Raw genomic sequence first — 10773 nt, forward strand, 5'->3', positions numbered from 1 at the left:
CCTCGCACACACGAGGACAAAGCAGCAGGTGCTGAAGAGCCAAGTAGGACGCAGGAGTGGGAGCATCCCAGAAAGACATGGCAGAAGGCAACAGCAAGGTGGAGTACGGAGGCCCTGCCACAATGTCTGCCCACAATTGTCCTGACCTGCACTTCAGCATGTCTGCACCAAAGCACATGCAATATTCCTACACCTCTGCTAGGCCCCGCCCCCTGACTGAGGCTGTGCCTTCCCCTCTCTGGGACAGGAAATTCTTTACCCAGAAGGTGTGTGCTAGAGGCACCTGGCACCAGGCATGAAGGTGGCCCCAAGGCAGCAGTGCAGCTCCTTGCTGTTCTGCTTCCAAATTGCAGGGGCAGGAAGTGGACAGTGGTCCTCACTATGCAGACCAGGCTGGCCTCAAACTCACAGAGATCTATCTGCTTCTGCTTCCCTCCCAAGTGGTGGGATTAAAGGCAAGTGCCTCTATGCTCAGCTTTGAGATGTTTTTACAAGATGTCTGTCACATTACCAAGTATTTCTGAAAGTTCCTGGATATCAAGGGATAGATAAACTAATGCAAATTTAATGCAAGGCTGCCTTCTAAGCTATGACACACACTCAGAGGGCTGGTTGACATTAATAGAGGAGAAGTTGAATGAAGATTCTCAGAGATGAAAAATAACTAGATATTACTTCTGACCAACACAACTAAAGGCCGTCTACCAACAGTAGAATGGGGCTTTCATGGCAAGGCTGGGGAACACTAACCTGTTAGGCAAATCACAATCACCTCTCTCTGTTCTGTGTACTTCCTGTGGAAGTTCCTCACTACTGCCCCTGGGAACAGCATCGTGCTATGGTAAAAGTTAAAGTTAAAAAAAAACTCACTGTGGCTCTAAATGATTGATTCTGACTTTGGACTAGGCAAGCACTTTGTCCAGCCTGAAAGGCACAAGTACTAAAAAAGGGCAATGTACAAGAGTACAGCAGACCACAGTACCTAAAGAAAGTATCCTCTCACATACATGGCCAGGAAAGAAATCCTCCCACAACCCGTACACACCATTTCCCCCTACAGCCCAAGGGTTAATTACAGAGAAAAAGCTGGCCCAAGGGTAGCTGGTTTATATAGAATTCAGAGTGGGTAAAGAAAACTACAAATTTACTAGCTGGACAAAAATACCTATGTCCTCCAGCCTCTAATGCAATGGTCCTCAAGCTTTCTAAGGCTGAGACATTTGATACAGTTGTTCATGTTTTGGTGAGGATACCATAAACTGTCCTTGCTACCTCATAACTCTAACTTTGCTAGTGATGTGAATTGTAATATAAACATCTGATAAACAGGATATCTGATATGTGACCCCTGTGGAAGGGTTGGTCGACTCCCACCAAGGGGTTTTGGCCCACGATTCAAGAAGAACTGCCCTAAAGAATGAATGGATCAGGTTTGAGAATCACTGTTCTGAAGAATGGATCAGGGACCTCGACATAAAACTTAATTTCCTACACCAAATATAAGAGAGTTTATACAATACACTTCAACTTACAGACATGGGAAATGGCTTTCTGGACAGGACCCTGGGAGACCAATAATAAACAAATGGGACCATGTGAAACTGAAAAGCTTCTCTACAGTGATCACCATTGATCAAGTGCAAAGGTATCCACAAGGAGGGAAAAGTCTTTACTCAATGCCCTTCTGACACAGGGTTAGTGTCCAGAACACACAGGACTCAAATTACTAAACATCTAGAAATCTGACTACCCCATTTAAAACTGGGGCATAGCAGGGACATGGTGACATGAGCCTCTAGATCCAGTGTTTGGTGTTGAAGTTAAAGAGATGTCTGTGTATCCAAGCCAGCTAGGGATACACAGTGAGACCCTGGAAAAAAACTAGGAGTAGAACTAACTGTATTGCATAAAATGTGAAATAAAAAGGGCTGAGAAATCTATTTCTCTTTCACCATCCTTAGTCAACAGGGAACTGCAAATCAAAACTACTTCTTACTCAAGCCTGAATGGTAAAGATCAAAAGACAACTGGCAGCAGACAGACACTGATGAGGATTCAGGGAAAGGGGACACTTATTTAGTTAGGGTGTAAACTGCTGCAGCCACTATGGGAAATGGAGTAGAAGTTCCTCAGCAAGGTTATGGTCAGCTATAGCTTTCATTGGAATGCACGGAAAGGACTCTTTATTCTACTATAGGGACATCTGCTCATCCCTGTTCTTTGTTGCTCTATTCAGGGGAGCCAGGGTGCACAGTCAGTCTAAGATGTCCATTAACTGATGAAACAGTTAATAAAACTTTTAGTACATGTACACAATGGGATATTATTTAGCTGGTATCGGGGGTTTCCACTTGTTTTCATTTTAATTTTATGAAAAACTACTTCATTATAAAGAACTACTAAACCAATAAATATACCAGTGATCTAGCTAGATTAACGCAGCTACTCAAGCAAGCACTTACACATATCCACAATACATAGGCTTCAATGAAATTCTATACAGTTACAATAGCCATTCCAAATCCATGGAGCATTGCTTTACATTTTATATGTATTCTATCAATTACATTTTATACACTTATCAACAGTGTGAGTGTGTGTGTGTGTGTGTGTGTGTGTGTGTAGGGGGTGGGGATGACTATTAAAACAGCTAAATATCTTGCCATGGCTCATGTGAACTTTCCCAGAATTCTTCATCCTTTCTCCTATCATCTTTTCCTATTCACCTTTATAATTGTTACATATATGTTCATCCTTACATTTCTACTCTGAGCCATGTTAGGTACAGGGTTATGACAGAATGCGTATGATTTTTACTATCAGTGCTGAGTAGTCCTGTTTCTTAACCTGTGAACGATTTGATGAGAAATGATTCCTAGGGAGTGGGTTAAACCAACGACAACTTTCAAAACCACAAATAATCTAGCACTAGTACAAAGGGCTGGCAAGCTCCCAATGAGCATCAAAGAAGCCTGCCTACATTAATACTAGTCACAGACATACCAGGAAAATGGTGCCTGCTTGTATGTTTGGGGTGTGGTAGAAAAGTGCATATATCTGTCATTTAAAGAAACTTTGATATCCTTGAAGAATCATGAACAAACAACTATCAGCTGTCAATACCCATAGTATTTAAGTGTGTGTGTAGGTGTGCATGTGTGATTGTATGTACACTAATCCTACACATGTATACATGGGTGTATCTACAGTCACAAGCAAACTCCTTTGGTCCTGGTTTAGTTTTTGAGAGAATAGGGGTGGAAGAGAGTTGTCAGGGGAGAATGCAGGCCAACTCCATTTAAAGATCCCCAGGAAAAAAATCATCATTATGACAATTCCCTTCCTTTTGAAAACGATTAATACTCCAGCCACCAGAAACATAAGGACTCTGACAAAATCCCAAATGCACCCTACCCGAGGCCTCCTGACACCACCCTGCATCTGCAAGCCACAGCCAAGAGTCTGTGGCTAGCAAAGTTCCTGCTGCTCTCTGAGGGCCTATCCCCAGACAATGGATCCACAAGTTTCCTGGCTGCACAGGGATTCAGGGGGACAGGCTGCCTTGCTCACCTTGGAGATGTTTTCCTGGTCATTGAAGGGCTGCAGATTGCAGCCCTTGTTTTGAATGAAGTCTTCGTTGGGCTCATAAGACTCCAAGCTCCAGTGTGCATTCCTCCTGAGCTTGGGGTTGGATGACAGACAGCACCAGGTTGTGTTCTCATCATCGACTGCCCAGCTGATAGCTCCAGGCACTGACACTGGCTCAGCAAGCCACCTGGGCACCTCGGAGAATGGAAGCCACTCCAGTCCCGTTTGAGCATCAACAATGGTGGTGAGGCCTAGCCTTGAACAGCAGTGACAAGCTGGTGGCTAAAACGACCATCAGGCAGAAGCTAGGGAGCTACTGCCTCAGCCCCTGGTTCTAGATGAAGGAGCCTGAAGCAGTGCCTCCCACTATGATCTCCTTCGGGCCTGGCTCACAGCAGCAAATGCTTCGAGAAGTGGCTCTGGTTCACTCCGGGGACACACATGGGACACGCGAGCATTCATGGGAGAGCCAAGTAAATCACAGGAGCTGGAGCATCCCTGGCAGGCAAGGTGGAGTTTTGGAGGACTGCCCCCACCTGCCTTTTTTCTCTGATCTTGCCTTTCCTAGAGACCCTGCCCCAGACCCTATATCTCTGCCCGGCCACACACCCTACCCACCACCCTGCCTTCCCATCATCTCTGGGAGCAGAGATTCTTGGGCAGGAAGCTGTGCAGTTGATTTGCACCTGGCAGGAAGTTCACCAAGATGGCACTGAGACTCTTTGCTCTTCAGCTTCCAAATCGCAGGGGAAATAGATAGTGACCGCCAAGCCACAAGGGCACACCCTCTGGAGGGAGCCACAGAGCAGCCTCTTGTCTGAGAAAGGCTGGAGATTGCTGAGTGTTACTAATATTGGAAGAAGCTCCTGGTTGAGTTGGGAGCTCACCCTGTATTGTCATATTTCATGAATATACATATATGCAAGTGGTGTTGTGAAATCTCTTTAAAAAGATGTATAAAACCATAATCCAATAGGAAGTGTGTTAGGATTTTCTAGGTAAAGATTTTGGTCCTGTAGATAAAGTTTAAATTATTTGTTCTGAACAGGGCTGTGTATGGAGAATCCAATGTCAGTAACTCTTTCAAATGTAGTGTTTTTCATCTTGCTTCATTAACTTGTCATGAGGAGGACTGAGCGTTTGGAGAAGTAACAGGGACTAACATGACATGCCCTCCTCAATATGCAAATATCTAGAGTGGAAGATGGGCTGGACATGGGTCTCTGGTGAGAACTGTCCAGGTGTCAGTCTTCCACCTGCTTTAGGAGAGGTCAAGGCAGAGTCACCTTTAGAACCGAGGTTTTCCTCTCAGCCAGCTCCTTGCAGCAGTGGCCAGACTCCTTTGGGACAGACTGTCAGTATACAGATTAGCACCACTCTCTTCCAAATCATCTGGATAAATCTGTATCACTCAGTAAGAAATCCACCCTATGGATGAAACTAAACCTGAATTTTTCTACTATGAGGGAAATAGGTTATCTGATTTACCTGATTATTACAGGGCTCATATAGTTCAGAAATTTTAAAATTACTTGGTGACCTAAAGAAAACTCCATAAGAAGGTGCTTAGAGCATTATTGTTTTCAGAATGTCATTTGGAAGTCTAGTGAAGTAGTTCAGGCCTGTAATCTCAGCCCAGGGAGGATGTGAATTTAAGCCCATGCAGGGCTCTATGAGTTCTAGATTAAACTGACCTACAGAGTGAGAGCATGTCTAATAAAATAACAACAAACACCAAAAAATAAAACACAAACAAACAAGCAACAGATTCCCATGGAGAAAGTACTCTAGTAATATGAATAAGAAATTATGAAAGAAAGATTGTAAATTATACTACCCTGTACATGAATTTCTATATACTCACATGGATAACACCCTGCATTTGTTACATTTGTGATAATATAATGGATTCCTGTGATGAAAATTTACTTGGTGGATGAATTTATTATGTTTTTGATTGCAGAGGGCCCAGTCCATATTGCTAAGGGGCATGGTGGTATAGGGCAATTTTTTGCCCTGGATAGCAAGGCACAATAAAAGTTGATCCCAGAGAAGCCTGGATTCCTTGGGTTCAGTTCAGTGATTGTGTGTTTGCCTCTGCTTCCATCCGTCACAGGATGAAGGCTCCCGGATGGTTATAGACATCAAGTTCATTATCAGGGATGGGCATTCGAGGTGGTCTCTCCACCATTGCTTAGCTTGCCAATTGGTGTTATCCCTTTAGATCACTCGAGGTCACTCTGGTGCCTGATCTGTCTTCTATCCTATGATTCCCTCTTCCCCCTATTCTACCCCCCAGAAATTCAAAGAAGAGCTAATTCCAATACTCCTCAAAGTATTCCACACAATAGAAGCAGGAGGTTCACTGCCAAACTCTTTCTACGAGGCTACAATTACCTTGATACCCAAGCCACACAAAGACACAACTAAGAAAGAGAACTATAGACCAATTTCCCTCATGAACATTGATACAAAAATACTCAATAAAATACTTGCAAACTGGATTCAAGAACACATCAGAAAAATCATCCACCATGATCAAGTAGGCTTCATCCCAGGAATGCAGGGATGGTTCAACAGTAGAAAATCTATCAATGCAATCCACCATATTAAACAATCTGTGAAAGAAAAAACACATGATCATCTCACTAGATGCTGAAAAAGCCTTTGACAAAATCCAGCACCCCTTCATGATAAAGGTACTAGAGAGATCAGGGATAACAGGAACGTACCTGAATATAATAAAAGCAATATACAGTAAACCAACAGCTAACATCAAACTAAATGGAGAGAAACTCAAAGCAATTCCTCTAAAATCAGGAACAAGACAAGGCTGTCCACTCTCTCCATATATCTTCAATATTGTGCTTGAAGTTCTAGCTACAGCAAGAAGACAACAAAAGGAGATAAAGGGGATACAAATAGGAAAAGAAGAAGTCAAACATTCACTATTTGCAGATGATATGATAGTTTACATAAGTGACCCAAAAAAATTCTGCAAGGTGACTCCTAGAGCTGATAAACACCTTCAGCAATGTGGCAAGATACAAGGTAAACTCAAAAAAGTCAGTGGCCCTATTATATACAGATGATGAAGTGACTGAGAAAGAAATCAGAGAAACATCACCCTTTACAATAGCCAAAAACAGCATCAAATATCTGGGGATAATGTTAACCAAGGAAGTTAAAGACCTGTACATCAAGAACTTTGTGTCTTTAAAGAAAGAAATCAAAGAAGATACCAGAAAATGGAAAGATCTCCCATGCTCTTGGATTGGTAGGATCAACATAATAAAAATGGCAATCTTGCCAAAAGCAGTCTACAGATTCAATGCAATCCCTATCAAAATTCCATCACAATTCTTCAAGGACCTGGAAAGAACATTAATCAACTTTATATGGAAAAACAAAAGGCCCAGGATAGCTAAAACATCCCTATACAATAAAGGAACTTCAGGAGGCATCACCATACCTGACTTCAAGCTCTATTATAGAGCTATAGTCCTGAAAACAACCTGGTATTGGCACAAAAATAGGCAGGTAGACCAATGGAACCAAATCGAAAGCCCTAATTTTAACCCACACACAGGAACACTTTATTTTTGACAAAGAAGATACAACTGTACAATAAAAAAGAAAGCATCTTCAACAAATGGTGCTGGCATAATTGGGTACTGGTATGCAGAAGACTGCAGATAGATCCATGTTTATTGCCTTGTACAGAACTTAAGTCCAAATGGATCAAAGATCTCAACATAAATCCAGCCACACTGAAACTTTTAGAAGAGAAAGTGGGAGATACTCTTCAACGAGATGGTACAGGAGACCACTTCCTAAACATAACACCAGTGGCACAGGCACTGAGATCGACAATTAACAAATGGGACCTTCTGAAACTAAAAAGCTTCTGTAAGGCAAAGGACACAATCAAAAAGACAAAAAGGCAGGCCACAGAATGGGAGAAGATATTCACTAACCCCACATCTGACAGAGGGCTAATCTCCAAAATTTACAAAGAACTCAAGAAACAAGTCTCCAAAACACCAAAGGATCCAATTAAAAGGTGGGGTACAGAGCTAAATAGAGAATTCTCAGTAGAGGAGGCTAAAATGGCCAAGAGACACTTAAGAAAGTGCTCAACATCCTTAGCCATCAGGGAAATGCAAATCAAAACAACTCTGAGATACCATCTTCCTCCTGTCAGAATGGCTAGAATCAAAAACACCAAAGACAATTTATGCTGGAGAGGATGTGGAGAGAGAGGAACACTCCTCCACTGCTGGTGGGAGTGCCGACTCATACAGCCTCTTTGGAAATCAGTATGGAGATTCCTCAGGAAAATGGGAATTAATCTACCACTAGACCCAGCAATTCCACTCTTAGGCATATATCCAAATGAGGCAGGTTCATACAACAAGGGCATCTGCTCCACAAAGTTCATAGCAGCATTATTTATAATAGCCAGAACCTGGAAGCAACCTAGATGGCCCTCAACTGAAGAGTGGATAGAGAAAATGTGGTACATTTACACAATGGAGTATTACTCAGCAGAAAAAAAACAATGGAATCTTGAAATTCGCAGGGAAATGGATAGCACTGGAAGAAACCATCCTGAGTGAGGTAACCCAGTTGTAAAAAGACAAACATGGTATGTAGTCACTCATATATGGATTTTAGACATGGATCAGCATAGTGCCAGTCTGCACTTCCACTGATAGAGAGTCTGGGAAACAGGAAAGAACCTAAAAGATATGCATATATGCATAGTACCCAAGAGAAGAGGATTGAGACAAGATCCTCTGAATGGATGGGGAACATGGCGAGGGGTGGGGGGGAGTGGGACCTGGGAAGAAGAGAGGGGGTGAAGAGGAAGAGAGTTGGTCATGGGGGAACAGGAAGTTGAGGGGTTGGGAGTAGAATAGGGGGAAGAGGGAATCATAGGATAGAAGACAGATCAGGCACCAGAGTGACCTTGAGTGATCTATAGGGATAACACCAATTGGCAAGCTAAGCAATAGTGGAGAGACCACCTCGAATGCCCATTCCTGATAATGAACTTGATGTCTATAACCATCCGGGAGATTTTGTTTTTTTACTCACTTACTTGGGGGCTGAGTTTCCCAAGGTCTCTCATTCTCTGTATAATGTCTCGCTGTAGGTCTCTGTATTTGTTCCTGTCTGCTGGAGAAGGATGCTTCTCTTATGATGGCTGGGCAAGTCACTGATCTCTGACTATAGCAGAATGTCATTGAGAGACATTTTATTGATACATTCCCCTAGTAGAACAGCATTATTTCGTTTTCCCCCTAGGTCCCTGGCCTATCTAGTCTCAGGTTCTTAGTTACCCAAGCAGTGTCAGCTATGGGTTCCATCTCATGGAAAGGTACTACGCTTTACTTCTTAGGTCATGATGGACTGCAATAACAGTACCCCATGAACAAAGCAATAATACTATTCCAAAAAAGAAAATTGTTATAAGTATCAGAGTGACTATAATTAAATTTGAATATATGCCTTGCATCCAGAGAGAGAGCTTTACATATGTGTGTGTGTTTATGTATATATAAAACCTGTGTGTGTATACTAGAAGAGTTAAAACATTGCTATTTATTTTATTGAAGAAATGGAATCTCATTCTTGAATTTCTGTTATTTCTGTAGCACCTATTTCACATTGCTGTGTTATATGAACTATTTAGTTAATGAGTTTTTTCTTTAGATGAATTTGATTTTCTTTTAGTTTTATCCTGAATCGATGTATTATACCAGGAAAAGGCTGGATTCCTGTTACAGAGTGTTTTCTTATGCATATTCAGTAAAATCACACATAAACAGCTTAATGTCTGTGTAACATCTACAACCATTTTATGTATGATCAATAATTCCTTTACTCCAGTGACAATTGTATGATGCAACCCTTAGGAATGATATTGTAGTTATTTTTTTAATTTAAAGGGATGTTTTTAACGTGAGAGAAAATAAGATTCAAAACAGTGTATTTTATGAGCCTGCTTTTGTTACAAACTATATAGTAATAAATACTCTTACATGTTAAGATAATATGAACTAAAATATTACCAAGGAAAGTACCATGGTGGTATAATTAGGAGGAATTTTTAACTTTTAGTTTCTTTCTGTTGTATATTTGTTTAGGTAAGGTCTCACTGAGTAGGTCTGGCTGGCCTGGGACTTGCTATGTAGTCAATATTGACCTCAGACTCAGAGTCAGCTTTCCTCTGCCTCCTGAATGCTGGGATTAAAAGCAGGTGCCATATCCTGCATACTCTAATTTCTTAAACTGTTTATACATATGCGTTTTCTAATCAGGAGCTTAAAAGAGAATAAGATTGTAAATTATTATTTAGCTATTATAATATTTAGCTGCCAAGAGGTTAATTAAGACTTCTTATAGACTGTAGTTAATTTGCTATCATGTAATTTTTTAAAATAGCTGTACATATGCTTGTTATCTTCACAAGTGGTTTTTTTTTTGGATTATAGGACACCCCTATTGGTATCTTCAGAGAATTGGAGACTTAATGTGGGAAATGTTGACACATTTTAGTAACAGAAGTGTTGGGTGTGAATATAATGAAAAACTTTCTTATTCCAAGACAAGTTACTCAAATTGAAGGAACAACAACAAAACAAACAACACCCCCAGAAACTGGCCAATTAAACAAACAACAATAACCAATATAGGCTATCATTGGAAGGTACATTTAAAAAATCCTAAGGGTAGAAAGGAGTACTTTTATGGAGAAATATGATAATCCTGTTTTGAAATGCCCAGATTGTGGTACCTGGGAAATGTCATGTGAAGATTTTTTTATTTTAAATAGCTTGTTTTACATGTCAATCCCAGTTGCCTCTCCCTCCCCTCCTCCCGCACCTCCCCAACCTTCCCCCCATCCTCTCAGCCTATTGCCAATTCCTTCCACATAGGGGATATCTAGAGTCTATCATTTCATTCAGTGTAGGGTCCAGGCACTTCCCTAAGAGTCCAGGCAGAGAGAGCAACCCTCTTTGTGTTATGGACACACGATGTCTGTTAGTATTCGAGGGATAAACACTGATCCACTGCTCAGGACCCCATAAGTAGCCCAGGCCTCCACATTAACTCTCACATTCAGGGGGTCTGGATTGGTCCCATGCTGGCCTCCCAGCTCTCGCTCTGGGGTCCAAG

The sequence above is a fragment of the Mesocricetus auratus genome, unplaced genomic scaffold, assembly GCF_017639785.1.
Source record: "Mesocricetus auratus isolate SY011 unplaced genomic scaffold, BCM_Maur_2.0 Super-Scaffold_100054, whole genome shotgun sequence".
NCBI classification, from domain to species: Eukaryota; Metazoa; Chordata; class Mammalia; order Rodentia; family Cricetidae; genus Mesocricetus; species Mesocricetus auratus.